This window comes from Chroicocephalus ridibundus, chromosome 4 (assembly GCF_963924245.1).
Source record: "Chroicocephalus ridibundus chromosome 4, bChrRid1.1, whole genome shotgun sequence".
NCBI classification, from domain to species: domain Eukaryota; kingdom Metazoa; phylum Chordata; class Aves; order Charadriiformes; family Laridae; genus Chroicocephalus; species Chroicocephalus ridibundus.
Genome location: NC_086287.1, coordinates 89156703 through 89175503, shown reverse-complemented (window position 1 = coordinate 89175503; position 18801 = coordinate 89156703). Strand labels below are relative to the sequence as shown.

Here is an 18801-nt window from a genome sequence, read left to right as displayed (position 1 = left end):
GACTCACGTCGGAGACGCTTGTAAAATGCTGGATAGCTGTCGTACGAAAGCTCCAGCGTAAATAAATAAAACTACGTAGGATGTCTCCCACAGCTGACGCCACATCACAACTCCTCTTACACAAGACATCTGTAGGCACAACGAAGATACCACCCCACCATCCACGCCTTCGTCCTCCCCTCATCAGGAGGCTCGTTAGCGCTCCCCTCTTTGTAGGTGTGGAACAAAGCCCGTGTAAAGTTGTCTGTCCAGCTCAAGCACCGAGCAGACACACACCACCTGCAAATCGCCCTCCTCTCCAGCAGGGCAGATGAAAGCTCATCTCGTAACTGCTCTCCTACCAGCCCCGGCAGGTTTACGGCCCCGTAACTCCACCAGCCCCGTGCTTTGTGCCCTGCTGTAGGGAAAATGGTGAATCCTTGCGGCACCGCCTTACAGAAGTCATCTCTCTGGAGAGTGGGTGGAGAGAGGAGGCCCCGGCTTGCGAGGGAGATGCTGCCTGTGTGTGTACCTCAAGGAGCAATGAAAACCAGCTGCTAAGCCCCCGCTGATGTTGGGACCCGTGAATCCCATTGCCATCGAGGAATCCTGGTCACAGCGATGATGATAGCATACTGCCCCAACGCACAGCTCCTGCGCAGCGATGCCTTCTCCTGGGCTAGTGCTGCTCAGAGCTGAATATTTCAATTCAACGACCAAAATTCATTTTGGAAAGGGTATAAGGGCCCGATCCTAAAGCTGTTAAAGTCAATGGTGTGAATTTCCACCGGCCATTGCCATGCAGGGACAGCTCACACTGGTAAGAAATTGCTCCCTTCTTTCCAAAACGCTTTGGCTCACGTTCTGCAGGTCATGTTTCAAAAGCTTCAAATAGTTTTAGTGTGTTCTCAAGTCTGGGGGGTGAATTGCTGGGTATTTGTTTCTAATGTAGGTAGTTTAAACCAACTATTCAAATATGTGACCTTCTAAAATGCTGGAGAATTTTGACATATTTCAGATCTCTGATAAGACTGTACTTTTTGAAAAAAAAAAAAAAGCTAAGAAAATATCTCCTTCTGTTACTGTTTATAAACTGAGATTACGAGGGGAAAAAAACCCAAACTTGTCTACTTGCTTCCTTTGTTGACATTCCAGTTTTGGTCAGCGAAGGAAAATGGACTTGAAATAAATTCATGACCCTTTTTGTTTTCGAAGGGGGAATTCCCTTGGGAATAATATTTTTCTGGGAGCCTGCTGCAGATAACATACGTGCTTTATCTCTTTAACGATGGCTGTTGTGATGCTCCCAGCAGAGCAAGTGCAAGCTACACTGCAGCTTCAAAAAGTTGTACTTTAACACACCAGTGACTATTAATGAAACACTCGGAAAAAGATTTACAAAACCAGGCCATCTCTTTACTTATTAGCTGGGCGTTTTTCATTCAGTAATTTTCTCCCTGACCTCACTGATATTTGGGTAAATCAGTTAATTCTGTCGAAATCTGTGGCGCTACATTGGTTTACATAAACTGCAAGGAAAATTTTCTTCAGAAAAAAAATAAATTAAAATATATTCTAACGCATACTTACTAGAAGAGCTTCATCTCCATTAAAGTCTACTTTTTGGTCCTTTACGGTTTTCAAGTCCTTACTAAGAACCAGATTCTGAAGCAAGATTAGAGCAGTGCATCAGTTTCCAATTGATTGCCTTACAGATGTTTAAAGGGAAGTATGTTATCGATAGAGATTATTATCTCAATAAAAATATTCAGTGAATGCTAATGTTATTCTTTTCTCATTTAAATATAAAGATCAAGCCAAGACCCTGCTTGCTTGAAGGAAAAAACCCTCCACTATCAGTTGAACAACCCACTCCATGAGTATTTTTAATAGATTTTTTTTTGCTTATTTTTTCGTGTGGAAATCAGACGGGATTTCATGTCCTCTTCTAAGATCAATACTTGGAATGAGATCATTGCAGTCTCACATACACCTAGGCCTGAAAAATTCAAACATCCAGAAAGACAACTGATTTTAAATGCTCTTTCTTGACCTTTATTAATTAAAAAGCACCAATCTTTTTTATAAACAAAAGATTTCTGGCCCAGAAATCTACTATCTCAACAGCAGCTGGGAGGGAGATTGGTAAATAACAAGGTATGTAAAAATTAGATTAACAAAATACTTCTAAAATTGAAATATTAGTGCTTGGTTACCAACATTTTAAATTACAGTGCCAGCTGTGCCTGGTGGCAGCCACGGACCTCAATCGGAAAGCAGCTACTGAAGGTGTTTGCCATCTTTTCTTATTTTTGACATAATTTCACTGACCGCTCTTTGTGGTGCTTCTCAGGCCATCGATGGTCAATAGACCAGATCTGATTAACGCTACTTCAGAAGGTAAAAGTCTAAACAGCAAAATCTAGGTGAACTCACCACATATCTTACTCGGCTTTGGAACAAGTCAGCAGGGGCTTAGTCCTCTGTTACTTATGACTTGTCTGGACCATTTTTCTAACATCTGCTTCAAAACTGAGCTGTCAGCCCAGTTTTGAAGGGGAAAATAGAGAAATCTTTAGAAAGGGAACTAGATTTAGTGCACTGTTGATAGACTGGGTCACAAACATCCCCTTAATCCCTCAGCTTTTGTCTCTGCGACTTTGCACAGAGGGGAACGTCCCAGGAAAATACAATGCCAGGGCACACGCAGGGAGAGACAAGACCAGTATGGGGCAAATAGCCAAAAATGTCATATGCCAAATATAAGCGCAACCTTGACCCAATCCGTCCTGCATGATCCGCTTAGCGTTGGAGTCAAAGAGAGGAGAGGAGCTATCGGATAATGGCATGTGGGCCTTACAGGCCCAGGGGTGGGCAAAAGGCATCGCTCATTATGCCGTCAAGGACTCCACATGCCAGTCTATGCAATCTGATTTGCAATCAATTGCAAGTGATTACACATTGTTTGTCATCGATTGGCACAAGGCATCCTTGAGAGAATAATGAGCTGCAGCTGATGACAATCAGAGACTACTGTCTCGTTGCAAGTTTGATTGCACATCCTTCCACTGGTGCAATCGAGCACCCACCACCACCACAAAGCACCACAGTAAATAAATATATGAAGGGTGGCACCAGAAAGCAGAACATTAAAAGCTCTTTTGAAAAATAGAGGCTGAATGGAAGTTCTTCAGTATAATATTAGCAAGGTTAACGTCATTAGAACACTTGGGATTAGAAACGCGATAAAAAGGTTTCAGTAGATCTTCCAGTTTATCTTTTGGCAAAACAAAATCTAGACAGCAGGCAATCATTTCTTCAAACAAGCAGGAGAAATTTTGGACCAAGACATCTTAAGGAAATCTATTATTTTCAAGTAAAGTATGCAGCCAAGTTAGAAGCTTAGAAAGAAAGAAGGAGATTTTAAGACAATCTGCTAATGCCTCCTGGTTACCAGAAATTCACCTGTTCTTCACAACGTGGCCTGTCTTTCTATCAACAACTGCACAGACGGCAAAAGTAAGTAATTATATCATGTTGAAGCTGTGGGCGTTATCAATTCAGCGTACAGGTCTTTCCAAGTGAGATACCTAGGCCTAAATGTTCTAGAAAACAGCAGTTAAAATTGCAGTAAGCAGCAGATCATGGCCAAGACTCTCAGAAAGGGGACTCCATCCCTGACTTTATACTGTGCTTAAAGGATGGGGGCGTCAAGGTTGGTGTATTTGTTGAGTGCCCAGTGTGGGGTACACAGTGATCAATGCCCGAGACAGATTCTGCAGTTCCAAGTTTGCTTAAAAAGTAGCAGCAAACGCGGTTATGTGTTGTACCTGGCTCAGTACCAATGGCAACGTGATGAAAAATACAGAGATTTCTTCACTGGGGATTTAATTTTTGGAAGTTTACATTCAAGTTAAGTCTTGAAAACTTTTTTGCCGTCCCAGCGGTGTCAGCAGAAACTTTGCTATTGCCTTTGCTGGAACTGAGATGTTTGCCTTCTGATCTGGAAAACAGCTCCATGCAAATGAAGGAAAATCTTCTTTTTTTTTTTTTTTTTTTTTTTTAATTTGACATCTTGTGTTTCATGTAGCTATGACATTGTTCTCGCTGCCTCCTTGGTGGTCAGCTGTCCTCTACTGACATTGTGGATTTATTCCCTGTGTGCCAGCTTATATGTTCTCCAGGATCTGCGACTCCTGTTTTTAGCATTTCAAATAACATGGACTCTAGCTGGGTTATCTCACTTCCGGTGATTATTCAAAGAAGGTCAACGTATTCTAGTGCGCAGAATTTTTTTGGAGTAACTATCAGCCAGTGGCTGACTTGGGTGCCCGGAGATCTCAATGAAGCTGTGAAAGAGAGGAGATTAAAATTGTTTCTTCACATGCCAGAGAAACAGCCAAGTGACCAGGTTTCATTTAGACCTTGTTTTTCACGGGTCTCCCCCTACCAAGCTCCTTCAGAAACCCTGTTTGCAGCTCTGTGGGCTCCAAATAGAAACCTGATATTCTCTTCTCATGTAATCTTTGCCCAGTTGCCCAGGCGGAACAGACCCATGTCTGCAGGCTCCCCAGTTCATAGCCTAATGTTAAAATACAGCCACAAAACTCACTACTTTCTAACAAATGCCACCAAGCGTGATTTAGCCCTTTCCTTCTTCCTCTCGAGTAGAGTTGTACTGGCTTGTTAGCACAGAATGCAATGTACTTGGTCTCAAACTGTAAATCAATATCTGTATCTGAGAGGTGACATTTCAACAACTGTGGAATGCTGGAGCCTGTTAGGATCGTTTTTTATTTTTTTTTGAAGTGTCAGATTGTAAACTTTATAAATAAATGATGAGCACACCTCTTACAACACCATGTGTGTTTGTGTGTGCGCCTGTGTCAGCACCTTTTCGGATGCAAACATAGTGACCCTGGAAAAATACAAGTGTCTCCACAAGTTCACACGCTTGCACTGTGCTCTAAAATTTGATTTAAGCATTGACATACCCTGAGCCACTTAAATACCCTCAGACCCTGGAGAGGTGAAAGGAATCATGGAAACATAAGGATGGAAGAGATCTGAAAGGGTCATCTGGTCCATCCTCTTGCCCCAAGGCAAGACCAGCCAGACTTAAAAAATCCCCAGCGCATCTTTGTTGAATTCATTCCTTAAAACCACCCTGTGATGGCACCTCCGCTGCCTCCTTGGGCGATCTGTTTCAGTGCTGCTTCTGTCCGAACCATCAAAGAGGATTTTCCTAATATTTAACCTGAACTTTCCTTCCTCCAGCTTGCATCATAAAGAAAAATAAACAAACTGGGAAGAAAAAAAAGGGGGTGGGGAGAGGGGATTGTGTTGGGAAAAAGGGGAGCTGAATGAAGAGAAGGAAGATGTTTGGCTGAAGAACTGACTTAGAAGGAAGTGAATGTGAAGAGGAAAGGCTAAGCAGAGAACAGGGAAGAGGGTGTAAGAAAATGTTCTCGGGGGGAAGGAAAAGAGTCTCTGAGAGTAAGAATTTTCCTTGCAATGGTTTTCGCTTTCCCCTTTTATCCTCTCTGTAACCTCTCTCTCCTGCACCTCTCCGTGCTGCTCAGCATTCTCCCTTCTAACTGTGCTACAGTTTTTTCCCTATAGTTATAGGGTTCTTTCTTTCCATAGGTTTTTATTTTAGGCCAAACAATGTACTAAATTGTCAGGATGCAGCATGCCTAGGGGATTTCGGGAGCCAAACATGCAAGCAATGAGCTTCGGCGACTGTAGTTGAATCCATACTCCAGGACAGAAAATTTTCAGATCTCTTTCTCTATTTGTGCGTAGTAATACTTAAACATCGTGAGGAAGCTCAAGAAAGAAAATGTTTAACCAGTCTTACGCATTTTACATAAAAACTGGCTTTTGAAAGGCTTTTAAGCATCCGTTTATCAGCCCTCCCAACACCTCCCTGGAACGTTGGCAGACCTACTTTACATGAAATGGTAAGAGCAACCCATTTGGATGTAAAATGAAAAAAGAAAAGCAAATCAAAGAAGAAACACTGCTAACAAAATAAGTGTTAGCTTATCATTAGTAGGCTTTGGGTGAAAGACAAAAATAAAGTTTGTTTATGACTTTGACCTCTCAGATGTTGCCGCGACATTGTAATTTAGTCATAACCTAATAATTTACCAATTCCCCGCTTCTGAGTAACAAAAAGCCATTGTGAGAACAGCAGTCAATTTTCAGCTCTACTTGTGTCTTCATCATGGCTACAACCCCTCTTGTTTCAAAAGACCACAAGAAATCTGCCGAGGTGAACACACACAATGGGAAGGCTGAAGTTATCAATAGAGTAATTTGCAATGATTGTATTTGCAAATTGAACATCATTACAATAACAATAAGTATAAAATCCCAAAAAGATACTTGATGCTCTTGAGTAATTACATGCAATTAATTTGTATCTAATTCCAGACTCTGGCACGCTCTGTTCTAGCCTTTCTCAGAAATACTTGCTGGCAATGAAAAAATAAGATGCTGCCCAGGCCACCTCTGCTGGGAAAGATTTATGTTGTGCAAGAAGGGTTCAGATTTGGCAAAGGGAAATGGTGAGTCCGCAGGGAAACGTCTGAAGGATCACAGTTTGTCCCACGTACATGCGATAACAGTATTCGTGCTGTTATTCCAGTTCAGGGCTTTGGCTCTACCTTCTCACGTTGCCTCTGCTGGCTCATGCTGAACCGTGCCCCTGTAGGCAGTACGGACATAACTGCTTTGCACCGGCCAAACCAAGACAGGGAAGAGAAGACCTTCAGCTCTCTTAGCTAATGGTTTCCTTTCCCGCGCTGATGAGTGAGGAGTAGGAGAATTTGAGCTCCATCTTCCCAAACGGCTGAATGTTTGTCACCAAATAGTTTATATTCCCACAACTGAATTGAAGAAAGGAACTAAGGACCCTACATTATTTCTGGACCCGACCTCTTCTTTGTCTAGTTGTATGAAGGTTTATGCAGACCTTCAGGGACAAAAAAAAAAAATACAAAAAACAAACAGAGAGGGAGGACAGAAGAGTATGGGGACTTTAGAGAATGCAAGGATTTTAGAATCCAAAAGTGAAAATACCTCAAAATGCAAGGGCTTGGTTTCATATGCCTATATTTTAGACAAATCAATATTATTCAATGTGTCTTGGCACAAGGTTCCATGTTATAGCTCACTATTGATATTGATTTTCATCTGCTCTTCTCTTTAAAAGTTCAGTTTCAACTTTTAAAGGCAGAAAAGGGTTGAAGCGGAGAATAAGGAAATTAGAGGGTAACAGACACTTTTACTGCTTTACTTCTTGATACACTGACCTAGTCGTGGCTACGGTGATTGAATTCATCAGTATACATGGATTTTTATTTTTTTTTTTAATTTGACCACTATCAGACACAAGGAAAAGCTGTGTCTTTGTGAACAGATAGGCATTGCAGGTGTACAAGGGGGCTGGTCTGGTTGGTTTGGGAAAGTGTACTGTACACAGGTACCCCAAGCTGTACAGTGGGTGTGGAGAAAACCTCCACAGCTTGCTCTTAGCCTACCAGAAATGATGTCTTGCAGATAAGAATTCACCAAAAAGCTTCTGGCAAGCATCTGGAATCATCTAACACGGCACTGCCGTCTTGCGAGATAGTCGTGATGACCATACAGCCACCCACCACCTCAAGTCAAGAAGGTGCAATAAAAATCTGTAATGACGTATGGAGGTGTTGGATGAGATGGACTTCTGCCTTAAACTGCTGCCAACCTGGGTGGGAGAAAACAGGCTCCCCCTGGGGCAGAAAGGACGGCATCCCTGCAGGCCCTGCGGGGGAGGCACGGTGCAGGCAGCTGCCTGGCTTGGCTCCACGCGTGGATTTCAATATGAAAGGCACGCAGACGATCCAAAATCACAAGCATCAGTTGTTGTTTGCTGTTAGTATAAGCAGCCCTGCACTGCTTTTTCTCTTGGGCAAGAGTGCGTGTGTGTATCTGTGTGTGTACATAGAGATATATATATATATGAATACATATATGTATAGGTATGCATAGCATAGAAATGAAACCGGTACAATCTACAAGCTGGGCTTTGATGTTAACGCAGTAAAACAACACGTTTTATTTGAAAGAGCTTGTGAATAAATATTGTTGCAGGCATCACATAACAAGCGAACTCGAAACTGCTACGCACGGTAGCGTTGAGGCTCTGTATAATTAGGTCAGTGTCATAGCTAAAGGGAGGAGGAGCCAGTTCCTAAGGATGCTAAGGAACCTTAGGAACACCGAACTTTTAAATTGTAAAGCTTTTATCTGCGGTTTAACTGAGAGTTACCTCCATCTGATGTTAAGGGAGACCTGTTCGATGTCTGAAGTTTTTTTTCCGAGGGGATCTGTACGTGACAAAAGAGTGATTTGGTATTGCCTGCTCACTTGGAGGAAACCAAAAGTTACGCAGATGTAGAAGCGACTGCCCGAGTGGAAGAGGTGGTGGGCAGAGGGTGAGTCTCCCTGACACGGAAAGAGCAGTTAGCTGCAGCGGAGCTTCAACAGTCGCGTTTGTACATTTTTACATATGCATCACAGGCTCCCGGGAAGGGTGACTCTCTGAAACGGAGTTGTAATTATTTGTTTTGGAAATTAAGTTATGTGTTAAAGAACACACGCGCCTCGGGACTTCTAGCTCTAACAGCTACTTAGATTTCAGTAAAGCGAGCGAATAAATGAACTGAGTGAAACTGAGAAGAAAGCTTCTGACTCACATCCTCTCTCTCCTGACTGTAATAAGAAATGTCTTGAAAGCAAAATGTACCATTTCATGTTATCAATAAACTCCCCGTAGAGTTTATGATAGAGTCATTTACCTCCGTCTGAACGCTAAGGAGGGGTCGGGGACAGAAAAACACTCTTATTTTTTTGAGACGTTTCAGAAACTTGGTTGTGGCGCAGCTCAGAATGAAACTGCACTGAAATAAAACAAAGTGCAACCCGAGAGAGCATAATTGATAGCTGGGTGACTAGGGAACTAATTTGGCAGGTCGGAGACCCAGACAAAAATCCCCAAACTACCTGCCAAGCCTTTGTCTTGAAATTCATACCTTTTGGCCGAAAGTTATGATTTTTGAAAGCAGCTTTTTTTTTTTTTTTTTTATTTTTCAGCAAAGGTATTTTAACCAGCTCGCCAGCACGCTAAATCCACCTCTTCTCATTCTCCACTTGACTTCCTCCAGTGTTTTGGGTTGCAATGCCAGAACGGCAGTAATCAATAGCCCAGAAAATTGTAGTATTACGTGTCCCCGTAATGGCTGGGATGGTGGTATCTGTGTTAGCTTCTTATCCAGCTGTGATGATGCCTACTGATTGGAAAAGAGGGGCACCTGCAACAAAGCACCTCTGAAATTATCCTCCCAAGGTGTGCGCGAGGCAGCTGGGAACCTTGTGATAACAAGCAAGTCAGTCTTCACTTTCTCATTGTCTTCGTAACAACCGACGGGTGAGGAGGACTTGGCAGAGGAGCTCTCCTGCATTTGGCTCTAGGAAAGGGGGTAAGGGAGACTGGGTTCTTCTTCTGTGTTGGGAAACTGATACTCCGCAGCGTCTGAGGGATTTTTAGTCCCACCTACTTCTTCAGTGAGATGGAAAATATTGAAATGCGATTACATGGAAATTATATTGAAACGTGACTACAACGTGATGCGCATAAGTATTGTGTTGACTGTGGCTTCTGTTATTGGGTTTTGCCTGTATTGCCAAATTTATGTGAGCATACGAACAGCAACAAATACACAGAGAAGGCTATTGAGGCGATTCCTGGTGGAGCAGCGTTATGGCACTTAGTACCGTGGGCTTGTAGGGGCCAAACTGGGCCTACGAGTGAAATGGGCATGTATCATTCAAGGGATTCTTTGTTCTTCCTCTGCTCTTGTTTCCCTCTGGTTTAATGGGTGATCAGGAGGCTTTTCTAATCAATTTCTTAATGGGAAGAGAGCTAGAAACCTGTTTTTTTTTTTTCCTTTCTATATTGCTTTGAGAAGCCGTTTATGGTGGTTGAGTTGGTTAAACGGTAGAAGGCCTAACAGTTACTCTCCTCTGTCAAGTACTTTCCAAAGGTTTGGGAAAGCAGCTTGGTAGGAATGTGGGGCTTTATTTCTCTGCCTCTGTGTTTTTTTCTGGAGGAGGTGGGGGCAATCAGTGTAAACCCAGGCCAACGCTCTGGGCTTCTCTTAGTACCAGAGATGGAAGATGCGTTTGTTCTCCCTGAGCGGTCCTCCAAAGCGTGCGCGTTTTCCTATCCCCAATGAGGCCAAGTCTCTTCTAGAGCTTACAATGGATGCTTGTGGGCTGAGGACATGATGCAAAGTGTGATGTCACCAGGGCAACCTTCCTAGGGCTAGAATGAAATTCTGGTGAGATCAGATTAAATCATGTGTCTTGCTCTCAATAAAGCACGTTTTCTTTCCCCCAAGTTTGTCTCTGGAGATGACAATGAATTCCTTTGATAGAGACAAATGAAGATGGAGCAAATTCTGTTATTTCGTAGGAGCTGTTTTTTCTTCACTTTTTTCTTATCTGCAGGAGTCCCTCCCATGTACGCTGCTCTCGTTACATACACAGCTCTGCACCGAGCATAGTTAAGACATAGCGTTTTAAAGCCTGGAACTGGTGTTTCTTCTCTTCAACAGGGTGTTAACAGAAGGTTACAATTATACATACATTTTAATATGTAACTCTCTATTGTAAACAATTCACTCTTAATATGTCTGGCCTTTGTTTGCTGTAAAGTTATACATTATATTTGGATTAATGATTCACTTGGCTGTATAGTAATTTCTCTCTATAGGTACAATCTCACTCCAGTCATCCTAGATTATTTTTTAACATAATCTAATTTTAAAAGAAGAAAAGCCTCCTCCCTGTTCATAAAAAGTATTATTTGTTCCTGGCTTTCATACATATATTTGGAGGAAAGAAATGAATGATACTGAATAATGACTAGCACTCAGTCTCCCTAACCACAAATTACGCGCCTCTATTTGCAATTTATTCTAAATGCTCATTGTTGTTGGGGTTTGTTTTTTGTTTTTTTTTTAAAACGTTTTCTCTGTGCATTCTCTCATCTCACCGTGCAGATTCACGTTCATAACTCTGTTGCATCCGTACTCAGGAACACAGGTGCCTGAGCTGGATTGTGGGATGTGAGCTCACGTAAAGGCAGGAGGGGCGGCCAGGCGCTTCTGTGGTTGCTGCAAGATTGGGTTTAGACTCATAAACTCGTGGGTGGAGAAAGACAAAGACCGACTATTGCACCACCCCAGCGCGACCGAGTCCGTACAGGAGTGGGGGCGTGTGAGTATCTGCTGTTGGTATTGGAGCAAAACAGAAATAGGGAGGAATTATTCCTGTGCTGCCTCAGGATGGAAGAGCTTCCTCCCTCTTCTCCCTTGGGATGTGTCCTTGAGATATGATCTAGCTCAGTGAGGGAGGTACGCGTAATCTTGTCTATATATAACAAATATTTCTGTAGCATAAATGCAGACACCTATCTGAATAAAATCCCTCTTACGACGAGTTTATTGTGCAGCAATGTAGGAGAGGAATCTTTGGATGGAAATGCTGGAAAATACTGCTCTTCCCATCGGAGGAAAGCTTTTGTTCTAAGTGCTCTGGATGCCGTATTATGGTAATGAGAGGAAAGGACTGTAGGGGGTTATCCCACTCAATACGTGCTATGTGTGTTTCCATTGATGTTCAAGGAATGCTATAAAGGCAGTGCTCTCGGTGTCACCACAGAGGCAGCAAAGAAATGGGGATAAACCATCTCTGATCATAGTACCTCGCCATTTTTGACATTGGTGACAGTGAAATGGTATTAAAACAGCTGAAGTATCTTGCTGGGGATCCAGAGACAGGAGTTTGGGACACAAAATAGGTTTTTGTTGCTTACTCAAGGAAGCGTGTGTTTGCAACCCTTAGGTTTTTCTTTCATGGGCCATAGAAATAAACGTGCCTTAATACGCCAGCTCACTGGACATCCCTGTGTTGGGTCGTCTAGACAGACGATCCTGAATAGCTTCACGTCTTCATGCGTCTACATTCATGGCTTCTTGATCTGTGGCGTAACTGCTCCAGAGAAGGTACGAGGGTAGTGCCAGGAAAGGGAGCAGCACCAGGCAAAATCCTGTCTCCACTGAAATTGAGGGCAGCATTCCTCAGATAACGGCTCCCACCTGCCCTCTTCCCCCAAGAAATGATGTTGTGAACTATGAAATAAATCAGTTCTGCTTAATGGCGTTCTCTGCTCAACCAGAGATCTAATAGTTGTACGATCAGCAGCAATCCTATACAAATGTTTAATCTATTACAAAGAGGAAAATGCAGCGCTCTCTTTTTAGACAATACAAAAGATCCTTTCTTCAATGTCTCATGTTAATGCTTTATGTAGAGGTTTTGCGTAAGTATTAAGGAACATCAATACATGCTTCACATACGGCCACTAATCTATTTTCTGTTCTTTCTAGACAAGATAAGTAACACTTCCCAATTCTAGCCTTTCAGAAGTTTGCAGGTCCAACCTAGTATTATGAAATGGAGAGGGCTGTTCTGTTTTACCCAGAAGTAATGTACAGTATTCTGAAGTCCAAAGCCAAGTTAGCTGATGGCATGGAAATGGTAGGGAATACATTTCGTTAATGATCATCACCGGCTCCAGAGTTAAGCAAGCCCAGCATGGAAAGGCTCCAGGCAGCTCTGAAAACCATAAGAGGAGTTTGCTAGCTTGGGAAATACAAGCATGAGAGTTTATGGGACTGAGATGACCTTTCGTATGAGCACAGCGTGGTTAAGAGATGAGTGTGCAGGATCTGGGTTGACTTAATCTTACATCTGCCTTCTCTGCTGAGGAACACCAACCTACTGTACATAACATCAGCCCTGGCCTGATACTGCCACAGCTCAAGCTGGAAAGCCGAGGTTTCAGCTTATTCGTGACTCTTCTATGTGGATGAGAGGCATGTTAAGACAGTACTTAGAGTCCGAAAGCCAGGGAAAATGAGCCCATATAGCTAAAGACCTGCAGTTCACAGAGAGGAGAGCTGAATGCATGCAGGAGTGCTCAAGCTGAAGATAAGTGTGTGGGGAAATATATTGCAGAATCAATGACTTCAAAGAGACCCAGGGCAGAGAGGTGACTTCAGCACAGCCACAGCGACGTGGAAAGAAATGGTAGATGTAGCTTCCTTTTGTGCTAAACTGAGACAGTTTCCTTCCCCCCTGAGAATTTTCAAAACACAGTGAAAGTTTCCCATCCCAAAGCAAAGAAAAAAATGTTGGAAACCAAATTCAGAGCTTTGTTCTTTTAACATCTTAATATATCAACTACATATAAAAAAAAAAAAAACAAACCCAAACCCTTTCAGAATTTGTTTTCAGTGGAAAAATGGGCGTGCTGGCTATGGCCGTGATGGGGAGTGGGAAACCAGCAGCACTAACCCGGCTCCTTCCCCCGCCTGGCGGCTTCAGGGAGAGCAAGGTGGTGCTTTGCACTTCTGAAAATGGAGACGCTTAGTTGAGAGGGCTGAATAAACAAGTTTACCTGCATCTGTACCTTGAGTTCCTCCCTCTAAGCCCCGTGCACGTTCTTAACACTGCTTTTCGTAGCCCCAGCAGGCAAAATGAATTGCAGTTACTCCTCAAAGAGGTTTCTTTCCTCTAGTTGATGCTCTGTTAGGCAGCAGGGCCTAACAGCCTGACTCCTCGCCATGTTGCTCCGATATTACACTTTATTATAGTCAGTTGGACCCAGTGGTCTCAGGAATTGGAGTAACGTAACAAAATCATTTCATCCCTGGACGTGAAATTCCTTTGCATTCCTTTATGCTACGGTCAACTGAGTTGTTACCTTCAAACAAGTGTATTTTCCAGTCTAGTTGTTTACACTTCTTGAAGACATCCCAAAATCCTCTGGGGTTGTTTTTTTTTTTGGGTTTTTTTTTTTTTTGGCTTTCAGATGTGTCTATTGAAATTGAGAACGTGTCAAAATTATCTCCGGAGGTGGGAACCCTAAAGTATTCATTTCCTGAAAAGTTCAGCTTTGCTAATCGCAATCAGATGCTAGCCAATGTAACAGGTCCTCCCTGGGCTCGTAACAGCCTTCTCAGAAATCTAACTTCCCATCTCCTACGATAACATTATCTTGATAGTGGCTTTGAGTCATTTTTGTGGATATTTACATGGTGCCTACTGACTTTCCTCCTGCCTTTAAGGGCCTCGTCCGAAGTCCAGTGAGACATTTTCCACTGCCTTCAAAAAGAGTGAGATAAGGCACTTCAAAAGATCATTCATTTAGGGAAAAATATGTTCTCTCTGCAAGTACTTACACGCTGCTGGGTTTGCATCTTTGCTAAAGGGGTTGCAGGCTCTGTAGTGCGCGTGTGAGTCATGCTGGTGAATCAGAGTTCTCCCTGGTTTTCAAACTGTGGTTTTCTTTGTAATGAAGCATACATGGTATTTTCGCAGCCAAAGCCCTACCATCACATCACTTTCACAGCCACTTTAGTACATTCTAAAGGGGGAAGCTATCCACAGGCTTAAGTATCCCATGCAAGTAAAAGGGGCAGTACTAGAATGGTACGCATCTTTTTTTTTCATTTCCAAATTGGATCTTTTTAAAGATGCAACACGAATTTCTTGCAATAGTTTCAAAATACAGGAACAGTTAAGCTGCTAGGTATTTTGGGCAGGAGTTGGGCGTTTCTATCAACTAAGTTACCTTCTGTAAATCTAACCTTTACGGGGGAAAAAATGCACCCATTTTCCCAGGGAGTAACTCACTGCTACTCTGCGATGGATGTTGAATTCAACAAAAAGCATAGGATATACAGCATGGTGCTAATTATCTGGTATTTTGCTCTTCTGTCTTCATCCTTCTCTTTACAGTATTAATCCTCTAGACGTTTCTGCTGTGGAAATAGTCTTGAAACCATGAAAACAAATGCCATTTAGGATGTTGGGCTCAGGTCCCTGGCTAGTGTAAATCAGCCCTGACGGGACTGTATTTATATTGCTATCTGTCACCTGGAAATCCAGGCTGTTGCCATCTTCCTTGCCCTTACACAAGATGATCTGGGACCTGGTCCCAGAGGAAAAGTGAACCCTGCCCCCCCACCCCGGCATTTCCTGCGATAGTGCCCCCCCCCCCCGACAACTCATGCAGTGGTGGGAGATGAACTAAATGTACCTCTAGATTCTTTCCTTGATAGACATTGTGATACACCAAGTTGTTTGCAACACAGAATTAGTTCATGCCAGATTAAAAAAAAAAAAAAAAAAAGCCGATTGCCTTAATCGTTAGCAAGAAAAAGAGAACAGAAATAGAGGAGAGAAAGATCTGAAAAGATTTTGGAACAACAGTTTTTTAGGGTGTTTGATTTACTATTCAAGTGTGCGCAGCTGCTGCTCGGGGGGAAAAAGGCACCATGCCAAGAAGGAGAGACAAGGGTGGAACAGCGACAAGAGAGGAGAAGACTGTTTGCAGGCTGGGCTATTGAACACACATGGGAAAAAGGTCCCCTCGTTCCTCCCTCCATAAAAAAAGTTGTCTGCCTCAGAGTCCCACCAGCTCACAGATATGCCACTTAAGCATCACTGGTGCCCTGCGCTGACGGCAGGACCAGAATCCACCCTGCGTTCCTCCAGTCCGGTTTCCCTCAGAGGCAACGTTAGCTGCACGACAAGCTCCTGTATTGGTAGCATCTCTCTTGCGCTCTCTCTCTCGCATCTTTCAAACAATCAGCTCGAGTGGGAGATATATAATTATTCATTTTAGTGAAATGACAGCAGTCAACACGGCTTGTCCGGCGCAATTCAGGCGCTCGGCATGGCAGTAGTGCCATTACGTGGGAAGGCATAAAGCTTCAGTGCGTGACGCCTGATGGGAATGGTCCAGGTAGGGATGAGAAACGCTTGCCAAAACTGATCACAGCAGCTGCTTCCTTACTTTTCAACACGGTGAAGGATGTCTCCCTTTGGACCCGGAGATTTGTCATCATTCAAGCACTGCTATACTTGTACAGACGCAGATTGACTCGGTCTTAATAGCATTGATCGTCTCGCTCAGGTGACAGTCCTATAATACAGCGGTTTATTCTGCCGCTCCCACCACTGTGCAGCTAGCATTTTTCTCTGCTTCCTTTGATGTTATTTTTGTTGTTCCAGTCTCCTTGGCTTTGCTCACGTTTTGCGCCGCCGGAAGGTTTCAGCAACGCTCCGCTCTTGCTCTGAGATACAAGGGCACGGGCTGATCCTTGGGCGATGGGGCCGGGTGCCTTTCTATCAGTGAAGGGGGGTTTCGCCCCCATTTTCACGTGCTCCACGCTGAGCAGCGCTCACTGGTTTGCGTTACTGGTTTGGGTTCCTCTGTTTATGTGAATCTCACTTTTGCTGATTAATGGCTGCACATGATACAAGAGCGGCTTCAAATTTCTCTTTGAAGCGTGGCTCTAGAAATACTGCCAGATGATATTTCTTCCCAGGAAAATTATTCCTTTTCCATGGAAAATGGGAATGGTTTGTTGGTTGCAAAAGACCGTAATATGGTACAATTTGTCATTTTATTTACAAACACAGCCTTTTATTCCAGTAAGAGGTGAATACACTCTTCAAACATTGGACTGTTCAAAGTTACCATAAACTGAGCTGGCACGGCCTTCCCAAGTGACCAGTTCAAACGATTCACCAAACCAGCTATTGAATTCTGTAACGAGGGCTCTGGACACAACATCTGCTTTTGCCTAGGCTCTGCCGGTCACAGCTTTCTGATCTTCCAGCACTGACTTGGGAACAGGCTTTGGATGAGCTGAAACTACTTCAGTCTGATTTAACAAGCTACTTTTTTTTTTTTTTTTTTCCTCCGTGTGGTTTAGTCACAATTTCTCTTACCTTTTAGGAAATGTAATGTTTTAAGAAGACGTTTATTTAATTCCTATTCCTACAGGATTTTTGAGATTTGATTTCTCATGCTCAGTGGCCATGACAAACACACTATAGCCCAGTGCGAGAAGAATTATTTGAATGCAGATTGACATGAAGGAAAATTTTCAGAGGAGCTTATGTGACTAAGGTGTACAAATCCCATTGACTTTGAAGATTTTACCTAATATCTTTCTAATGATCTTAAGAGTCCAGTTGTCTGGTTTACTAATTATGGAGCCAATTTTCAAAAGCGCCTGTCAGACTTTTGCAAATGGGACTTAAATTCTTAAGGCACTAAAGAACTGCCGCATTGTATGTTAGTGGGAGCCTTAGTTTCCACTGAACTGAGAAATAAATCAAGGTGATTAACAGGCAGGTGAACTGAGGCACTGTGGTAGGACCTTGATTTCACCCAGCAGCCTGCTTCAGGTGCTGTTGGTGAGTGGCAAGGTGGTGTCCATGGGCACACAATCCAAAACGAGTGGCCTGTCATACATCCTGCTTCCATCCAGACCACTCTGCTACACTCTCATTTTATTCTTTCTCATGATTTATTTGTTTGTTTATTTGTTTAATTTGCTGTGTACCATTTAAACTCAATTTCTTGCCTATGATAATGTTACCATGTTATAATTTTGCTGCGGACCTCACTCAGAACTTTAAGCTTTTCTTTATCATTGTACTAGCGGCCCTGGGAGATGCTCTTGAGCTTTTGTTCTAGCCTCACTTCCTTTTGAAGACCACTGTTCCATGTCACGTTGGTTACCATTTGGAAATTTTACAGATTTTCATCCAGAATATTTTTTATTTCATTTCATCCTCTGTCCTCCTTTTCTTGGGTGACTCCCTTTTCTCCAAAGTCATGCAAATTAAAATCCCACTTTGTCATTTGCGGAGTATAGCAGTGTCAATGGTTAAATACGCCCTGGAATCAAATCTCTTGAGACCTTTACCCGCTAACATTGTTCCTGCAGAGACCTCTCAAATTTGTTGAGAGACTCATACCAATGCTGGATTAGATGCAGTTGTCAGCTGACACCTTCGCCCCAGGCAAAATATCCCTACGGCCCCAAATTCCTTCTCACGGTAATGCTTTTGAAGAAGTTTGACAATAGATGTTTTAAAGCAAGGTAGCTTTTTTCCCCCCTGTTTAAAAAAAAAAAATGTGTGTGTATGCATCTGCCTTGTAATCAATTTGTGGTCATTTGGCTGTCTATGACAGAGCAATTCAGTCGGTCTGACTGATCTCCTGATTTTAGACAACCAACGTGACAATAAAGGGCCAGTATCTTTGTGGGGCTGGGAGTTTTCTATTTGGGATTCAGAAAAGAAAGAGTCCGACTAATTCAAATTTTGGTTTTGGATTTCATTTTCCTTCCCTTCCCGGTGTGACACGTTTTTTTTTTTTTTTTCAATTTGTGTAGATAGTACACCAGACTGAAGGTGAATTTTGATCCCCATTTTAGTGTTCCAATCAGAAGCACAGGCCGCTGTTCATTATTTTATGTAGATGAACGTGGATATCTTCCTACCTGCCACCACCCTTCCTGACGTAAGTTCCTGGTATTTACACACACGGTTTCCTGGGGTCACAATTGCCTTCCTCAGAAGTTGCACGTCTTCCTTTTTTAAATGCTTACAGGTGATCACAGACAACGGAACCCTCTTTGCAAATTCACTGAATTCTGGGAAATGAACCCATCACCACTATAGCCTTCTCCTTTTCTCTAGAATTGATATCAAATTCATCAGAACAATCCAAACACTGATTAAGACAAAGTATTAGTTGATTTTGGTTGAGTCATCTTTTGTTTTCCTCCTTTTCCTATCCGGTATCTCAATCTCATAATTACTTTTGAATGTCACACATGG

At 42.8% G+C, this 18801-nt stretch overlaps 1 long non-coding RNA gene across 1 annotated transcript in view; it reads left to right on the top strand.

Moving 5' to 3' along the window:
- LOC134515559 (uncharacterized) overlaps positions 1-18481 on the top strand; it is a 58964-nt gene extending 40483 nt beyond the window's left edge. The window contains exon 6 of the long non-coding RNA XR_010071051.1: positions 18354-18481. This is a non-coding gene — a long non-coding RNA (uncharacterized LOC134515559). The remainder of the gene's footprint in view (positions 1-18353) is intronic.
- Positions 18482-18801: the final 320 nt, after the last annotated feature.